Here is a 20,176-nt window from a genome sequence, read left to right as displayed (position 1 = left end):
GCTCAGTCATCTTGACTTCCAGGGAGATTTCAGGCTTAATCTGTTCAAGGATCCATTTGTTTGTCTTTCTTACTGTCCACAGTATCCTCAACATTCTTCTCCAGGACCACATCTCAGATAAAACTATTTTCCTATTATCCATGTCTTCACTGCCCAGCTTTTACATCTATACATGCTAATGGAAAATACAATGTTAGTACCACCAGTAAAACCAGGTCAGGAAGGGAAACTGTTGAGTTGTAGAGGATGATGGTGCTACACTAACATAATATCTGTTCTAGCCCAGTTACCCACCTCCAAATATATACAATCAAATCCAGTACACTGTGGAATAGGACAAATCGGGGTTAATTCCAATCTCTGCTCCCACCTTTATCCACCAAGGTCTGTAATACAAATTAGGTCAAGATATTCATCCATCAAGAGAAGAAGAAGGGAATGTGACAAGAAGAAAAGTTAGGGACTAGTGTGGAAATTTAGAAGGTAAGGAAGGGAAGAGTAAGATATAGGTAGATAAATAATGGAGATAGAAGATAGATGTAGTTAAGTTAGGGATGAGAATTTAAATACATATAAGATTATTTTATTTACCTGAGTATGATATATATAAGTAGGTAAGATCGGTAAGGAAAGTAGGTGTGTGAGTAAGCATGGGAGTTGTGTATTGTAAAGTGTATTGTAAAATGTACTGTGCATAATGTTGTATTTTTGTAATTGTTTTAATTTTATTATTTAAAAAAATAAAAATAAAAAAAGAAAGATATTCATCAATCATCAAATTCTTGATCAAGGTTGTTTTTCCATTTACTGGTATGGCATTAAACATCAGCATTAAACAGGAGGCTTTTGCCAGGGCTACCCAGACTATCTAAGGTTATAGCATTATAATTCTGCTCTGCCATGACAACATCCTATGGCATCATGGAATTTGCAGTTTAGAGAGCGGTATTTAGAATTTTCAGCTAGAAAGCTCTAGTGCCTTACCAGACTACAAACCCCAGGATGGCATCCTGACAGCTAAAGTGGGATCCAGGAGTTGTAACTGTGTAGCAAGAAAGGGCACCAGAACAGCATGCTTCTTTTTCACACTGTGCAGTTTTGTCCCACCCCACTCCCAATCCATACACATTTTAACAAGCCAATGGATGCATACAAAAATTGGCAGAAAGTTTTTCCCTATATTTCTTATTTACCATCAAATTGCACTTTATTTTATGGTATAACGTAGCCTGTTACAGACTGCCAAAATAAAGCTGCTTTGGGTCTCTTTGGAGGTATGCTATTTAAATGATGCATGCATCCTAAGAATCTGGAAGCTGCACCAAAAACTGCACTCCAGTGCTTAGGAATGGAGTGTGGCTTTGGTGCGACCTCCGGACTCTTAGGACTCATGCATCATTTAAATAGCATGCCTCCAAAGAGACCCGAAGCAGCTTTATTTTGGCAGTCTGTAACAGGCCATTGACTTTGCAAAGACAGGAGCCCTTGAGGGCCTTTTACCTTCCTTTGAGGTAAACCAGGGTTGCTATTTAATCATAATCTAAGAAAATAACAGGGGCCCTTGTTGAACTTCACTGTGGTTAACACCAGTGCAGATTACTTGCTTATGGATAGAAGTCGGACACACACCACAAGGAAGGAAGGCCTTGTGAGAAAAGAGTCTGAGGGTGAAAGTTCATGCTGTGTTAAATGTATAGCATGCAACTAACCTTTACTCTCTTTTTTTTTACCCTGAAGTAGAGCTATAAAAACACACACACAAATTTTCTTGTCCTCACCAAGACAGGGTATCTCAACACACTGAGACACATTGTTAATAAAATGGTCAACTTCTACAAAGTTTTCACTGTCCAAACCTTTTTGCCAAACAAAAGAGATGTCTCTGCAGGAAAAAAAAAAGAGAGTAAATCAGAGGGGGAAATGCCTGGAATTTTAAAAAACTTTTTTTAAAAAAGGTCAAAGCCTTTCATAAATCTTACTCAACAGGGAGAGAACTTTTTGAATTACTCATTCTTCCATGCAAGACTGAAATAGCCAAAGAGTTCCATTCCTACTTGGAAGCAATTGTGGGGGGACCTAATCTGAATTGGATGCCCACGTGTAAGGAGACAGTTTAAACTTTTCACTCCTCTTTTCAGACTTCATGTGAGGCAGGAGGAGGATTTCAACAAAGAGAGACTGACGCAGGGCAGACTTAACTGAAGTGTAGCTGCTTGCTAACATATTTAAGGCAGCATGTGGCATGCACTTTAATCCAAGTTGCTGCAACTGTTGACAGCGGTCTGGGTTATATCTGCACAGTGGTGCCTTGTGAAAGAACCTTGTTAATATATATACCCAGACACAGAAACATTTGCATTCAGTGGATCTCCACATGCAGACAATATGATCTGAAAATATGTCATGTGCTAAGTGACATCCCATATGTTCTCTGTGCCCTGCAAAAACAGGAACTTTTGATGGTACAATAGACTTAAATTAATGTGTCAGAGCATCTGACAAGCTTTTAAGCAGATATATACATCAAGGACTTGCATTTCCCATAGCCAGCCTGTCGTCCTTGATTATGTTTTGCTACATTCCCTGCGCACACACACAAATACACAAAGATGGCTTTGTTTATTAAACCCGAAATACCAGAGGCAGTTTGCTCTTGCATCAAATTGCTTGAATTTTTATTTGGAGAAATTTATTTTCCATAAAACAGATAATGGAAAGTAATTTAGATCAGCATCTCAGGCATTACCTACAAAAGAAGATTGGGAATAGATATCTTAGTAGCATGCATTAAAAGTGACAAAGTCACTTTGTGGACACTTGTATGAGCACAGATGTTTTGTTATAGATCTATGATACTTCACACTGTACTATTTCTCTGAAGGTAGAGACTTGTGTCAAATAGGGCAAAATCTTGTGGATTCAGTATTATATGCTAAACCAGAGCATTTCCCTCAGCCTTACACACTCTGGCTGGCAGCAGGTCTCTAACATTCAGACATTTGGAGGCATTCCTCCCTTCCTTCCAATTTCCAAAAATCTCCCAACTGTATATATCAAATATGGAACCTATGGGAAACATTTACATGCAGAACATATGGCACAACAGACTTAATGTGTCAAAGTATCTGACAAGTTTGGCTGTCCGACAATGGAACACACTCCCTCAGAGTGTAGTGGAATCTCCCTCCTTGGAGGTCTCTAAACAGAGGCTGGATAGCCATCTGTCGGGGATGCTTTGATTTGGATTTCCTGCATGGCAGGGGGTTGGTCTGGATGGCCCTTGTGGTCTCTTCCAACTCTATTATTCTATGATTCTATGATTCTATACACACACACACACACACACACACACACACACACACCAAGGACTTGCATTTCCTACAGCCATTCTGTTGTCCTTAATTATGTTTATACACAACAACAATAACAATAAAACACTACAATTTTAAAACACAATTAAAACACCACATTAATATAATAGTCAAAAATGTAAAATTCTTAAAAACACAGTTAAAAATATAAAACCATTAAAAAAATACCAAAGCAAACACCTCAAAAAGAAGCAATTGTTTTCTTAAAATTTACCTTTGTTGAATGGCTATTAATGTACTTACTTTGAAAATTTAGCTTTTAAAAAGTCGTGTTCCTGTTATTCATTACAGCGTCTTAAAATTAAGATAGGCCCTGTACATACGGGCCCTTTAGCACATCCTGACAACGTGCTAGGGTTGCCTCGGGGTGCCGTTTCCAGACGCCCCACAACCCTAGGACGTCACCAGGACGTCACAGCTGTGCAGCACTGTATCCACGGCATGCACAGCTGTGATGTCACTGCCGACGTCTTCCAGATGGGCACGTGGGGCAGTGACGTCCTCGCGCTGCTGCAGGCAGTTTGCAGCAGTGCTAAAAGGAGCCGTATTTGGCGGTCCTTTTGTTTCTGCATAGCCGCACCGCACAATTTGGATGCTGTGGTGCGGTTACGCGGAAAAGAGAGGCGGCCACCAGCCACCTCTTTCTGGTGGTCTGTACCCTGCCATAGAGACATTAATAAATTGTTCTTGTTTATCATTGCTTTGCCCTGTCAATCTGATTTTAAATTAAGGTAAGCCTATGAATGATAGGCACCCCTGCTTCCAAGACTTTCTAGTCATCATCAGCCCTGTTCAGGTCTGGCAGATTCAGAATTGTGACTTCCTTTATTGAGTCAATCCATCTGTAATTGGTCTGGGGCCCTGACTATAGGCAACATCTTTCCTCCTGCCTTTGTCCCCCAACAACCAGTTAAAACTGAACTTTTCACTTCATCTCCATACCCACAAGATTGTGAATTTCAATTGGCATTCTCACATACAATTGACCTATACAAGTCTGTATCTGGACTCTCCACTCCAAACATGCATTAAGGAAGTAGGCTCAAGTCGTCTACAAAAGCTCATGCTACCAGCTTCTTCTTTTTTTCAATTAGTCTCAAAGGTGCTACAAGATCCCTTTGCATGCTGATTTTCCAGACCAACATAGCTATGACTGTGAATGAAATGTAATATTTTAAAATATTTACAATATCAGATTGAATACAACTGACAATTGGCAAAGACCCTACCATAAGGCAGTGAAGTTACAAAAAAGAATTTTTCATGCTTCTTCTATTGTATTCTCAGCATGCAATCCAGCAGAGCTTTTGTAGTAGTGGTGAGAAAAAGTAGGCCTGGATTAGATGTTGCTTCATGTGATAAATTTACCAAAAATTTGAACAGAAAGCCACTCGTATTTGCTCAGAAACTGACACTGCAGTTATTGTAGAATCTAGATGAATGTCACATTCTTATTTCTGTTTTTCATTGTACTGGCATTCCCTTTCCATTCTGTATCAGGTTGCAAAAGTTTTCAATCTTCCTGCACTGAAATGTGGGCATATTTCAAAATGCATAACTTTTTCTAATACAGTCATAATGAAATGCATTTGTCCATTGACTAAAAGTCTTTATGTTCATTTGTTTATATATATAGCATAGTTCTGTTTTTTAAAAAATATGCATGTTTCCTCTGAAATGTTGTAACCCGCCTTGATCTCAAGGAAAGGCGGGCTATAAATAAATGATTTATTTATTATTATATTATTAAATGCATTGCAGATCTTTCAAATGTATGGATTTATGTGGCAAGAAGCTCTTGATTTTGTTCCATCTTGGGAAGTGCCAATCTGATATTTCCATTTGGAAAAACAAATTCAATGAATGTATTTTGTGTTCCCAGCTGTAACAGTAGAAAATGTGCTTGCCCAGCTCTGACCCAACGGATGTGTGTATTTGTGAGCATCTATCACCTACCTTTATAGCTAACCAAGGCTAAGATAGTGCTGTCATATAATTTGTCTTTCCCTGTGGACATTCTATGAAAACCTATTATCCTAGATAAGAATATGAATACACTGTAAATTGCTTCATAAAATGCAAAAACTCCATGTTTTGGCCAATAAATATTGGCATATCTCATAATGGAAAACTGCAGATGTTTCAAGGTCCTTCAGTATAACCAGGAAAGCATTAAGTTAGAAGAGAATGGTATTTTTTAAATGAATTCCTCAGAACTAAAGTGTGTAGACTACTTTACTACTAAGCATGTTTAAAACTATAGTGATCCTGACTTTTGGCTTTCAACTTGGCCTGTTACCTCCTGTTGCACATCTACAAATTACTTAATTTTGCATCTGACCTTCATGCATTTACAATTGGAATTTTATTTCTCCAGATGCGTTTTGTTTCTCAGAAGGTACAGAGAAGTAGACCTGCAAAGCATATAATTGTATGACATGGCAACTTCAACAATAGTAGAGAGTCTGCATGGTGTAGTGGATTAAGCATTGGACTACAACTCTAGAGATCAGGTTTCAATTCCCTGCTTGGTCATGAAAACCCACTGGATGACCTTGGGCATGTCATATACTGTACTTGCCTTAAACTGGAAAAGTCTTGAAGGCACACAACAATAACAATGTATAATGTCAACAGAACACAGGCCCATTGACACTACACAGAGTGCAATAACCCCACTTTACTTGCCATGGTTCCATCCCATGGAATCCTGGGACTGGCAATTTAAGGAACGGCACTTAGCTTTGGCCCAGTACACACGGGGCTACAGTGCTGTGCTGGCAGCGTACTAGGGTTAAGGAACCGTGCGGCAACCTCCATTGTTATGTGACAGACACATAGCATCCGCACGTTGCACCATGCTTCTGATGCCACGAGTGTGCCATTGGCGCTCTTTGACATCACAATGGCGGTGCAAAAAGAACCCGCTTTTTGTGGGTTCTTTTTCCCCTGCAGGGAAGCCGCGTGGTTCGGTGGCTGTGGCTTCCCTGTGGTGAGGAGGTGCCAGCAGGCCACCCTTTTTGGGAGGTCTGTACCGCGCCATTCTCAGACAGGTTACTAAAGTGCCTCACCAAACTACAAAGCCTGGGATTCCTTAGGATGCAGACACAGCAGTTAAAGTGGAATCATAGCATTATAATTCTGTAATGTGAATGAACCCCACGGCTGGAATCTTCCTGGTTCTTTGCAGTTAGAGTATACCTCAGCCTCTGAGGGAGAGAGAAGGCTGGCCCAGTTCCATCAAGGCTAGCCTGAAGAAGAAGAGTCCTCCCTCCAGTCCATCTGCCTTGGTCCAGGCCTCAGAGGGAGAGAAGAATGCTGGACCTGATTCCCTCCCCCCCTCACCATTCCCTTCTCCTTTTGTGTCATGTCTTTTAGATTGTAAGCCTGTGGGCAGGGAACTGTCTGTTATCCCCTCTATTGTAAACCGCTCGGATTCCCAGTGATTGGGCGGTATATAAATAAAACCTATTATTATTATTATTATTATTATTATTATTATTATTATTATTATTACCCATTGAGTCAATTGTTGAATGGGGAACTGGCACATAGGGAAATCCAATTGATTCAGTTGATGTAATCTGTTAAGGAATAACAATATAATTTATGCCTATATCCCCAAGTTTCAGCCTCTTCCCATAAACAAGGATGGGAATCATGTAGCCCTCCAGATGTCACTGGACTGGTATACCAGCATTTCTCACCATTGGAAAAACTGGCTATAGCTGATTGAAGTTACAGTCCTACAACATATGAAAAGCCATGTGATTATAAACAAACAAAGAAATAAACTTCCCAACAAATCTACTGATGCAGGTAATCTTTAAAAATAGGCTGTGGGTTTATGCCTTTGTGATTCCATTATTTTATGGTTGTAATTTGGGGGTTTTGTTGCTGTGGTTTTTTTGGTTTTTGATGTACATCTTTGAGATTTCAGTCCTTAAAAATAGCACAGAACTAAAGCAAAATAAAATCCAAGAGAAAATACAATAACAAACAGCTCTAGTCATAAGAAAAGCGTATTTTTGACATTGGATCAGTTTGTATGTTATGCAGAATAAAAATTAGTGAACAAAAAATGGATCTATAGCATCCTAGGAGGCTTTCCTTGTTTCACTTCTATGTACCCTTTCATGCTTTGCTGCCTCATGATTGGTCCTTGGGGCTTTATTTGCTGAATAAAAAGAAAACATCAAGGCAATTATAATGTCCTTAATAAACCTATAATTAAAGAACCAAGCTGAGTACAGGACACAACCCCCAACAAAAACATTCCCCCACTGCCTTTCAACCGCATTCGACTTACTCTTTTTAAATCCCTATAGATGGTGTTTATTTACTCTGTTACTTACTTATCTTTTTAAAAGTACCTTGAAATTGGTTTTTGTTAGATCTATTGGGAAATATAAAGTGGAAATTGATAGACATGTTCTTTTTTTTGCAGCACAAAGGAGGGGGAAGTGTCACAGTGCATCTTTGAGGTACTCTTGGGAGCTCCAGGCAACTTATAGACTCCTAAAGTACAGCCCACATAGTTCCTTGAACCCATCTGTGTCCTGACCATGGGAGAATGCATCCATCTGTTTCTGGTTGTATCAGTCACATCATATTTCTCCATCAGTCAGATTTTTAGAAATGGAATAGAGGGAAGAAAATCACATGAAAAATTGCATTTATATGCATATCAAAACAAATATTTTCCAAGTGTCTTCTGAATACCACATTTTGAAATTCATTGATGCACCTTTTTTTGTGGGTAACATCATCAAAATGTTTGGAAAGTACAGTAGGCCCTTGGTATCCACTGCAGTTTGATTCCATGAGCCCCTGTGGATACCAAAATCCATGGATGTTCAAGACCCATTAAATACAATGGTGTAGTAAAATGATGTTCCTTATATAGAGTAGCAAAAACAAAGTTTGATTTCTGGAATTTAGATTTTATACATATACATATATACTTTCAAAATGTGGATGGTAGAATCCATGGATAAGGAATCTGTCGATAAGGAGGACCAACTGTATAAAGATTAACTTCTGCTTGAGATTCAAAGACACAACCATGTTAGTTTGTTTCAGCATACAGAAATACAAACTAATCCTGTTAATTCTTTGATACTAGGAAAAGGAATTGTCTAACGTAAGCTTTTCTTGAATACCAACAATAAAAATCAAAGTGAGAGTGGAAAGCTAAACAGATGAATTAGAATATATCCACTCACTCCAGTCCATTGGCAGTAGTTTGAACAGAGACAATAGTTTCTTAATATCCTAGAAATTGGGAGGGATTCTCATACCTGCTTTGTTCAACAGTTACTGGTCCTACACCTATATTGATACACTACTTCCTCCGCTGTTTTCCCACTTTTGTTCCTTTACTCCTTACAACCATCATCGAGATTGGATCTGTCACCCTATCACCATGCCCACATGTTTTATATTGCTATTACAGTTTATACTCCCCCCATGCCTGTCCTCAGAGGCTTCATTCCATGCCTCTCATGAAGTGGACTGGAAGCTACAAAACCTCAAGAAAAACTTTACACCATTTTTTTTCAAATATTTATAAATGTTATCATTATTCCTATTTTCCCTTCAACCATTCATTCTCCTTCTCTTCCCTTTCATTTATTTCCCCTGCATCAGTGCCTCTGTTTTTCCATATATATGTGTGTGTATATATATATATATATATATATATATATATATATATATATATATATATAGATCCCCTCATTTCCTATTCTTTTTGTTTCACTTACAAAATGTATACTGGGTGGGAGTTGCAGAATCCCTATATTTCTGGACCCCTATAGAGCCATTCAATAAAATACAGTGGGCCTTTGATATCCACTGGGTTTTAGTTGAAGGACACCCCCATGGATACCAAAATATGTGCATACTCACATCCTATTAAATACATTAGCATGGTAAAATGGTGTCCCTGATATAAAATGGCAAAATCAAGTTTTGTTTTTTGGAAATTATATATTTTAAAAAATATTTTCAAGCTATGGATGATTGAATCTATGGATAAAGAATCCATTGATACAGACGGCCAAGTGTAGACACATTTGAAAGATGTGCAAAGAAAATGTCGTCTATTTTATCTATACCAAAGCATGGCATAAATATGAAAGTGGGAAGAATGTGCACCAGAAGTATATACGTGTTCAAAAAAAAAAAAGCAAAATCATATATATTTTCAGAGAAAAATGTGCAGAAAAAATAAAAAGAATTTATCCCAGATTTTGTCCCAGAAAAATTGCCATCTTTCACAATCAAGACTACTGTTACTTCGATAGCCCCATCCTGAGTTCTATTGCTTGGTCACACTATTATCAAATTTTGAGCATTGGGGTGTGTGTGTGTGTGTGTTTGTGTATGAGAGACAGTGAGAGATGATGCCTGCATAATGTAAAAGCTCAGTAGCACCTCAGCATGAGTTTATGAGGATGAATGATTATTGAAAATCTCCAGCCAGGATACCGGAAATCAAAATTCCATCCAAGTGTTTCCATATAAAGGCTGCAAAAATATGCAAGAGATTTAGTCTTTTTTCTTGGCAGAACAGCCTGGGATGAATAATTCACTATGGAGATGCCCAGTAGGGAAAGCATTAACCCTTTATAAGGATGAATTATAGATGCTCACCGCAAATAGAGATGATTTCATACTATCACTGGAGTCCACTTAATGAAATTAACCAGAAAGAAAAGGATTTGTAAAGCACACACACATACAAAACATGTACTTTTAATACAAAGGAGGATTAGTCCTATGAATCTGATTTTGGAAGATGATGTAAGGACCAGCAAAATAACTCAGTTCAGAAAAGGCTTTGGCAAGTACCAGTGGAGAGAAACATCTTCAGTAAATTATCTGTTATTTTCAGATGCTGCAGCTTTATATCCTAAGACACCAGCCAAAAGAAACAACAGGCAAAGAATAGACCAGCTCTCAATTCTAATGTGGCTTCTCAAGAGGTAGCCAATATTGGCTGTGGTCTGAACAAACAATAGATAAACAATCCAAATGTTTATATCTATGATTACAATGGTGGTTGGAATTTATTGCCCTGTCAACTGTCTAATAGGGATTGTTTAAATATTTGAAAGGATGTCATATTGAGGAGAGAGAAAGCTTGTTTTCTGCTGCTCCAGAGAACAGGACCCGGAACAATGGATGCAAGCTACAGGAAAAGAGATTCCACCTCAACATTAGGAAGAACTTCCTGACAGTAAGGGCTGTTCGACAGTGGAACAAACTCCCCCGGAGTGTAGTGGAGTCTCCTTCCTTGGAGGTCTTTAAGCAGAGGCTAGATGGCCATCTGCTGGGGATGCTTTGATTTGGATTTTCTGCATGACAGGGGGTTGGACTGGATGGCCCTTGAGGTCTCTTCCAACTCTATGATTCTATGATTCTAGGGAGATCATGTATATGTAGGGCTCAGTTCGTGTATTTGCTTCACTAGTGTGTAGCAGTACAACAAAAGTGACATGACATTATTTCAGGTTGCTGTTTTCAGCCAATTTTCAGCCACAACAAAGATTTTAGGGACTGAGGTGGGAAACAGGCCACTATGTCTGTGCATGGTTTTGGTGCATTTGTGGTTTTAAGGCAGAAAAATCACCCAAGGGAAAAATAAAAGGGGGGTTACAGGGGGTTGCAAAAATGGTATTCAGGGATCTCATATGGTGCATACTAGCCCTGAAGTACTGAGAATAGCCCTAACATTTCATTCATTTTGGTGAGACTTTCTGGTCAGTGATTTTAGGAGGACAGACTGCTTGTTGTTGTCATTGCAGTTCTATTATTATGTTCACATTTATTCCAATTTATGTAAGCTGCTCTTGCCGAAAAACTGACTTGTAGAATACACATAGCTAGAGGAGAACTAGATTAAAGACACATTTGCTGCATGATGGTCTCCTTTTATTTCTTTAACCAAGTAAGAGTCATCATGTGGTCCACCATCACATCAAGAAACATTTTGGGTCTCAGCTCTTTCAGATCATTATGATACTGAAGGGATATTATATAACTGTTTTTTGATAGACCTATGTTTAAATTGTTTATTATGCTTAGTTGAGTCTGCTGTTGCTTTGTTTTAGTTTTGTCTTTTGTTTTCTTTTTCTCTTTTCCTTTTTGTATTCATTTGTTTCTATTGTTCATTATCATATGTTTTTAAAAAATAATATTGGATGACTGGGGAAAAAAAGTTTACCCCAATTTACAGCAATCTTATGCTACATTTGTCATGACAAGATGTATTTGGAGAAAGTCACCATTGCCTTCCTCTTAAGACTCAACCAGACAGTCTCAAAGTACTGAGAGTTTTCAATTCCAGTTCTAATTCCGATTATGTTTAGATGGCACCTGCATATTCACAGGACTGCATCCAGTCCTCTCTCTTGAAGTAAGGTTTCCTTCACTCCCTCCTCTTTGTGTTTCCTTGCCCTTTTTGCTCCCACTGATCACATATCACATCCAGTTTCATTTTAGAAATTCATTTTCCTGTTTCCACCGCATCTTTTTTTTCTGTATGAGTTATAGTCAAAGTGTTAAAGTGCCTTAGTAATATTATACTAGGTAAGCATGATGATTGTTTTTAATGCTAATATTCCATTTTCCCTTGTTTGATCTAACACCATATGTTAAGTCTGTGTTTTGGAAACAATAGTTGTGTTTATTTGGTAGACATCTTGACTGGGTCCAAGACAGTGGAAACATGCAACAAGTAAGTGGTACTTTTTCTTTCAGAAAACACTGGGCTCATTTAAACCAACTTGGACAGTGGGGGGGGGGGGGGGGGGTTTTGATGCTGGGACTCTCGGGAAATATTTCTGGATCAGGAAAACATTCAATGGATAAAATAAAATAATGAAAATTGGTTTGTACAGGAACAAAATCTGGGATTTCCAGATACTTATTTCCCATCCAGAGGTGCCCTCAAGGGGAAGGAGTGTAACTTGCTCAAGCTCACCTAGTGAGTTTGCATTGCTGAGGAGGGATTTGAAATAAGGTCTCGCTGAGTCTTGGACCAACAATAAAACCATTATACCACACTACACATGGTGCATCTATACTGTAGAAATAATGATGTTTGACACCACTTTAACTGCCATATCAACATGCAGCAGTGGCGGTGACACTGAGCAGCAGAACAGGATGTCCATGTGAACACCTGGCATCGCAAGAGAGAGATCTGGATTGAAGAAATTGGAAAATAAATCAAGGAATTTTAAAAACTGATATAAGAGGAGTGTACCCTGGGTTTGGCACTAAACAGGCCAGATGTAATCCAGACTGTGTGCACCAGACTCAGAAATTGGGCCCTGCATGACTCAGACCCTGTGGCAAGAGGATGGGGGCAAGCTGGTTTATTTGGCTCATGCAGACAAAGCCTTTAACTGCCATGGTTCCATTGTACAGCAACCTGGGATTTGTAGTTTTGTGAGGCACCAGCACTCTGTCAGATGAGGCTAAAGACCTTGTAAATCTAAAAATTGCAGTGTTCCATAGGATGGTGCTACGGGATTTAAAGTGGTATCATGTTGCATTATTTCTACAGTGCAGTAACACTCTCACACTAATATTTGCTTTATTGATACTATTCTAGGAGCTGTTTGAAAGATTCAGAAAACTACACAGTTCAATTCCACGAGGTTTACATCAAGAGGAACAAGATAGGAACAGAACTGGGAACAAATGCAGGCACTCATTGGACATAGCTGGACTGTAAAAAGAGGCATATTCTTAATTAGAAGAACCAGTGTTGTCCCTATACATTCATTCACAATTTTGTGAAGCAAAGTGCAGTCAAAGGGCTCTTTCATAGCCTCCCTGCATCTCAGTAAAAGAGTTTTTGATTGATGTTTCTCACTGTGGGTTGTTAAGATAAATATAATCATTCCTGGGTGTGAAAAAAAATGCTCTGTATAAAAGCATAATCTAAATCCAATTACTAGAGTAGGTCCATTGAAGCAATTGTTCAGTGTTAGGTCAACATTTATGTAAATTCCATTGATTCAATGGATCTGCTCTAGTTAAGGCTAGCAATTTGATTTAACAACAACAATAACAATATTTATATCTTACCCACCTCTCCCTATGGATTGAGGCAAGGGACAGCATCAATTAGCAAGCAAGATCAATTAAGACATATCAGTTAAAATACATTTAGGCCTATATCTTCGTGCTGTGTGTTATGATTATGAGTGTGTGGAATAGTTTCTTGCTGCCAATTTCTTGCTGCTATTCTACTTTTACTGCCATGGTACCATCTGTATGGAATCCTGAGATTTGTAGTTTAGGGAAAGGCATTTAGCATTCTCATCCAGAGTGCTCCAGTGCCTCATAAACTACAAACTGCAGGATTCCATGATAGTTAAAGCAGAATAATAGTGCAATAATTCTGTAGTGTGAATGCGCCCTTGGAGAACTAGTTTTGAGTGAACTGAGAGGCTTTCAAATGGTCTTGGAAAATCATGACCACCTCCAAATTGGGGTTTGTCTCCCAAGTCTATTATATTTTTAATATTTAAAGTAATTGCTGAATTGATGTTACCTTTATCTGTTTTATATTGTTTACCTTTTATATCGTATTTTGTATTATGGTTATATTGGATTGTAATGATCTGTAGCTGCATAATAAAGATTGGATTGGAATCCCTCCAGATGTTGTTGCATTGCAACTCCTAATGTTCCTCACAAATAGTTGTGCTGTCTATAGCTGCTGGAAGTTGTAGTTCAGCAAGTGGAAAGACATATGAATCCCATCTTGGCTTTAATCCCTGATTAGCTGAATGTTATACCCAAGGTTTGGGTTTTGTTTTAAAAATTCTTCTTCTTGGTTGATATTGTCAGAATCCTAACCAGGAGAGCTGATGAAGGTGGCTGGTGATATCCATGTCAGTGAGGCAACGGATCTGCTGTGGGATTTAAGCAAACTTTTAAAGGAGCTATCCATAATGATGCATAATTTTGGGGATAGGATTTAGCACCTTTAATATTTGCACTTAAAACCCAGAGTAGATTGATCATTCCACAGACATAGGTCTGTTTTGTCACTCACAAATGCAGGATGTGACAAATGTGGTAGCAGTGTGAAGCTGCTTTTAAATTATTATAAGCCTATCTGGGTCCCATGCCAGAAGAAAGGCAGGGTATAGATTTAATAAAGAAAAGAATTCTTCTCACCACTCTTTTCCAGTCTTTGGAAAGTTACCTTTTTCCCCCCCCAAACAGCTAGTATAATATTCCTCACCAGAACGATCAGTGACCATGAGATTCTGGGAATTATAGTAAAACAAAGTACCTTTTCCAGTCTCTGATGTTATCACTGGCTGCTTGTATGTTAAGGGTGAACAGATGAACAAGGAGCAATAGCAAAAAACAGAAAAAATGAAAAGTTTCAGTGTGTGATCAGTGGCTGGGTGTAGTGGCACAGAATTTTGGCAGATGCCTGATGATACCATTTCCCAACACAAGTTTCCAGGTCATCTGTATGAAATAAATGAAAAGTGTTAAATATCTCTCTACCCTCTCTATTACTGATATGCAGAAGCCTTTCTTAAACAGGAAGTGAACCAGAAGTTGACTTACCAAACATTTCTTGTTTTAAAAAGGAGCTTTACTGAGCCTTAAATGGCCCAGAGGTCTTCTAATTCCTCCGCCACCACTGCCCCCAACCTTAGGGAGCATTTGGGGCCAAAAATGTATTAAAAATGGGAGCAGCAGCCTTTCTAGGGAGCCAATTCCCCCACCCACCCACCCCCAAACAAATCTCCAACAGATGCCAGGCACTGGGGGATGTGGAGGGTGCAGATGGCACCAGGTGACATCTCAAGGGGGCAGTACGGTTAGGGTTGCCATAATTTGCTACCACCAAACCGGGACAAAAAGGTGGAGGGTGCAGATGGCACCAGGTGACATCTCAAGGGGGCAGTACAGTTAGGGTTGCCATAATTTGCTACCACCAAACCGGGACAAAAAGTTTAAAAAGTAGGACAAAATGTACGGCAAATGTACGGCAAATGTAGGACAAATTTTACTCAAAATGTAGGACATACAAGACAAATGGAGGACACAACCAACTAAAGGCCAGAAACATTATTAATATTAAAAAAATTAATATAAATCCTTATTTTAAAAAACATCAATATGGAGGAGATTTTGACATTCTTTTAGATAGAAGGTACACAACAACAGACATAATAACATACATCTGTAGAATTGAAAGACAAAGAGATATTGTTGTACCAACCTGTGAGAAACGCATCTGGAGGAGGCTGTTGGAGGGCTCCTTTGCACAGGCTCAGCAGCCTGTTTGTTGTACAGAGGCTAGCCGGCTGGCTAGGCCCCTCGCGGCACCCTCGCCGCTCGAGGAGGCCATTGCCGTGGCAATGGCCTCCTCTTTTGGGGCCTAGCCAAGGGAGAAGGAAGCCTCGCCGGCGCGGCAAGACTTCCTTCTCCCTCGGAGTGGCAGAAGGGGGCCTCGGTCTTGGCTGCTGCTGCCGCCACCATACTAACAGCAGCGGCAGTGGCCAAAACCGTACTAACAGCAGCAGCGGTGGCCAAAACCCAGGAAACCTGGAAAGCCCGGGAAAGTCCCACCCAAAAACAGGATGTGGCAAGCCTATGGGCAAGCAACCCTCCCTCTCCCAGACACAAGAGGTCAGAGACCCAAGACTGAGCCCCACCTTCTTGCAAGTTTGCAACAAAGCCAGTTTTGCTTTTGCACTGGAGAGTTAGCCTAGTTCAAGACTGCTTTCCCTGCATGATGCAAAGTATTCACCCTGGGATTGGGAGTTTTGTTGTTGTGAGGCATATAGAATAGATAGCCTTCCTCCTGGGTGAAAGAAAGAGAGAAGATTAGTCATAGCCAGGCTGCAAAATTATTTGCAGCAGGTTGCATGCAAATGTGCTTCTTTCCCAGTGAGGTCCCATCGTCGTCATCATCACCATCATCATCATCATCATCATCCACGCTGCAGCAGTAATCATCATCATTAACCAGTTTGAGCCCACTTTGACTCCCTTGCTAGTGAATCCTGGGAAGTATAGTTCTGTAAGAGACCTTTGGCTTGGCTCTTCTGGGGCCACAAGAAACAGAGTGTGCAGCATTATTATTATTGGCCTGTTACAGTCTGCCAAAATAAAGCTGCTTTGGGTCTCTTTGGAAGTATGCTATTTAAATGATGCATGGGTCCTAAGAGTCCGGAGGTCACACCAAAGCCACATTCCATTCCTAAGCATTGGAGTGCAGCTTTCGTGCAGCTTCTGGATTCTTAGGACCCATGCATCATTTGAACAGCATACCTACAAAGAGACCCGAAGCAGCTTTATTTTGGCAGTCTGTAACAGGCCATTGTGTCTTTTGCAAATTTTCTTTCCCCCAGTGAGGATACAAAAGAGTTTTAGGGATTGTCTTCCTTTGGAATTCAAGGTTGTTGTAGCATTGTTGTTGTTGTGTGATGGCAGGCCTCTCATGGGTTTCTTCTCATTGTTCCCTTCCTTCCTTCTTCCCCTGAGGAAGGAGGAGGCTGAGAGAATGTGACTACCTGCCTAGGGTTGCCATAGCGCCGGACCGGGAAAACGGGAAAAATGTAGGACAAAATTTTCAAATGTAGGACACACAAACATATGTCCTACATTTAAAATTATGTCCTACATTTTTCCTCACAATCGCGGCGGGCAAGCGGCGAGGGAAAGCCTCCACTTAAGGAGGCTTTCCCTCCCCGCCTGGGCCCCGCCGCGATTGGAGGCCAGGATCGGGGCCTCGCCTCGTTCCTGGCCCCCGAGGAGGCCAGGAAAGAGGCGAGGGGCTCACCGGCGAGCACCGCAGCCTCGCCTCCTTCCTGGCCCCCACTGGGACCAGGAAGGAGGCGAGCAGGCCGGCGGCGATGGCCGGGGCTTCGCCTCCCGAGGCTCTGCAAGGGCCAGCAAAGGCAACCTCGTCCACCCGGGACAAGGAGGAAACCGTGCAGGGACGCCCCCTAGTGGTCAAAACCCGGGATTGTCCCGCCTCCAGCCGGCTTATGGCAACCCTATAACTGCCCAATGTGACACTGCACCACTTTCTCCCCAAAATAGGGTTTTGTGGCCACAATTTATTCTGAGGATATTGACCACCGTGGCCTTCCTCTGAGGCCAAGAGAGTATGTCTTGCTTGGCTCTCCACATCCACGGATTTATTTTCATTATCATCCTCCATCTTGAGGGAGAGAGAGGCAGGCTAGCTCCACCAGGCCTGCCTGGAAGAAGACAAGCCCTCCCTTCATCCTCCATCTTGAGGGAGAGAGAAGCAGGCTAGCTCCACCAGGCCTGCCTGGAAGAAGACAAGCCCTCCCTTCATCCTCCATCTTGAGGGAGAGAGAGGCAGGCCACCAGGCATGCTGGAAGAAGACAAGCCCTTCCCTTCATCCTCCATCTTGAGGAGAGAAGCAGCTGCCCCACCGGCCTGCTGGAAGAAGACAAGCCTCTCTCATCCTCCATCTTGAGGGGAGAGAGAGAGGCAGGCTAGCTCCACCGGACATGCCACGGAGGAGACAAGCCCTCCCTTCATCCTCCATCTTAGGAGAGAGGCAGGCTAGCTCCACCAGCCGGCCTGCCTGGAAGAAGACAAGCCCTTCCTTCATCCTCCATCTTGAGGGAGAGAGAGGCAGGCTAGGTCCACCAGGGCTAGCCTGAAGATTGAGCACCCTCCCTGCAGTCCATCTGCCTTGGTCCAGCCCTCAGAGGGAGAGAAGAACTGCTGGACCTGATCCCCTCCCTCCCTCACCATCCCCTTCTCCTTTTGTGTCGTGTCTTTTAGATTGTAAGCCTGAGGGCAGGGAACCGTCTGTTATCCCCTCTCTTGTAAACCGCCCGGATTCCCAGTGATTGGACGGTATATAAATTATTATTATTATTATTATTATTATTATTATTATTATTATTATTATTATTATTTTCAACCATTCATGGCTTGAATATATTTCAAAAATATATAGAAATTCCCCTAAGCAACCCTTGGTTTTTTGCCATTTTCACTATAGGTCATCATATAACATGGGACTTACTTGAGCATCCATGGATTTTAGTATCCACAGAAGTGTCCTGGAACCAAACCAAGGGCCCACTGCAAATAATAATAATAATAATAATAATAATAATAATACCTCATTATATATATATATAATGAGACTTGAGCATCCATGGATTTTGGTCTCCATGGGGGTCCTGGAACCAAAACCCAGCAGAGACCAAGGCATAAAATTTACCCTATTGAATAATAATAATAATAATAATAATAATAATAATAATAATAATAATTTCTATATAATAGGCTATTATAGGCAACCCAGGAGCCCTGGTGGCGCAGTGGTTAAATGCCTGTACTGCAGCCATTCACTCAAAACCACAAGGTTGCGAGTTCAAGACCAGCAAAAGGGCCCAAGCTCGACTCAGGCTTGCATGCTTCCGAGGTCGCTAAAATGAGTACCCAGACTGTTGGGGGCAAATTAGCTTACTTGCTAATTAGCTTACTTGCTGTTCACCACTATGATCTTTGGAATAGCGGTATATAAATAAAACAAATTAATTAATTAATTAATTAATATAGTCCTGGGCTTGATGCTGAACATAAAGAAAATCAAAATAATGACCACCAAGGACCTTTGCAAGCTCAGCCTATTAGGAGGAGTAGCTAATACCCCAGAGGGCAGGATCAAAATTCAAAATGACCTAAATAGACTAGAAAGCTGGGCCATTATTATTATTACTATTGTTATTATTATTATTTCTATCCCACCTCTTCCATAAGATCAAAGTGGCTTACATCAGTGAACAAATATATAATCCTCTCCCTCCTTAAAACTAATCCACAATACAATAAAAACTATAATACACACACATACACACACGTAAACATAAATACATACATGCATATTTATAATGCCATATGTGTGTGTGTGTGTGTATACGCATACACAAACATATATACATATATATATATATATATATATAAAATGCCATATATATGTATGTGCATGTGTGTGTATATATTTATACACATACACACACACATACATATAAATATATAATGCCCTATACTATATATATGTGTGTGTGTGTGTGTAGGTACACCGTGGTATAGTGGTTTGAGCATTGGATTAGGACTCTGGAGACTCCCTTGGTCATGGAAACCCACTGGGTGACCATGGGTAAGTCACACTCTCTCAGCCTCCAGGGAAGGCAGTAGCAAAGCCCCTCTGAACTTGCCAAGAAACCCCCATGATAGGTCTTCCTTAGGGTCGCCATTTGTCAGAAATGAATTGAAGGCCACACAACAACAAATAAAGATATATATATATATATATATATATATATATATATATATATATATATATATATATATATATATAATCTCAATGGCCAATGGTCAGGAATTCTGGAAGTCCAAACCATCTGTCCCAAGTGGGAAAATCTCTCCCAAAATAAAGGAGATATTTGTGCAAAGCAGAAGGAGAAAGAGGATTCAGGATGCCAATGTGGTGTTGGACTAGGAAGTTGGGAGGCTCGGCCATGGAAACCCAGTCAGTGACCCTGGGCAAGCCACACTCTCTCAGTCTCAGAGAATAGCCATGGCAAAGACACACACCCCCTGAAGAAAGATGCCAAGGAAGCCCCCTGATGAGTTGGAAACAACTTCAAAGCACTTGGGCTGGAATTTGATGGAACCACAATAGAGATGCAAAGAGGCCTCTGGCCATATGCGAAGTTCGAGGGAGGGGCGAACAACCTCTGCCTGACATCTG

Source organism: Sceloporus undulatus, chromosome 1, assembly GCF_019175285.1.
Source record: "Sceloporus undulatus isolate JIND9_A2432 ecotype Alabama chromosome 1, SceUnd_v1.1, whole genome shotgun sequence".
Classification (NCBI taxonomy): Eukaryota; Metazoa; Chordata; class Lepidosauria; order Squamata; family Phrynosomatidae; genus Sceloporus; species Sceloporus undulatus.
Note: the sequence above shows the minus strand (reverse complement) of the source record.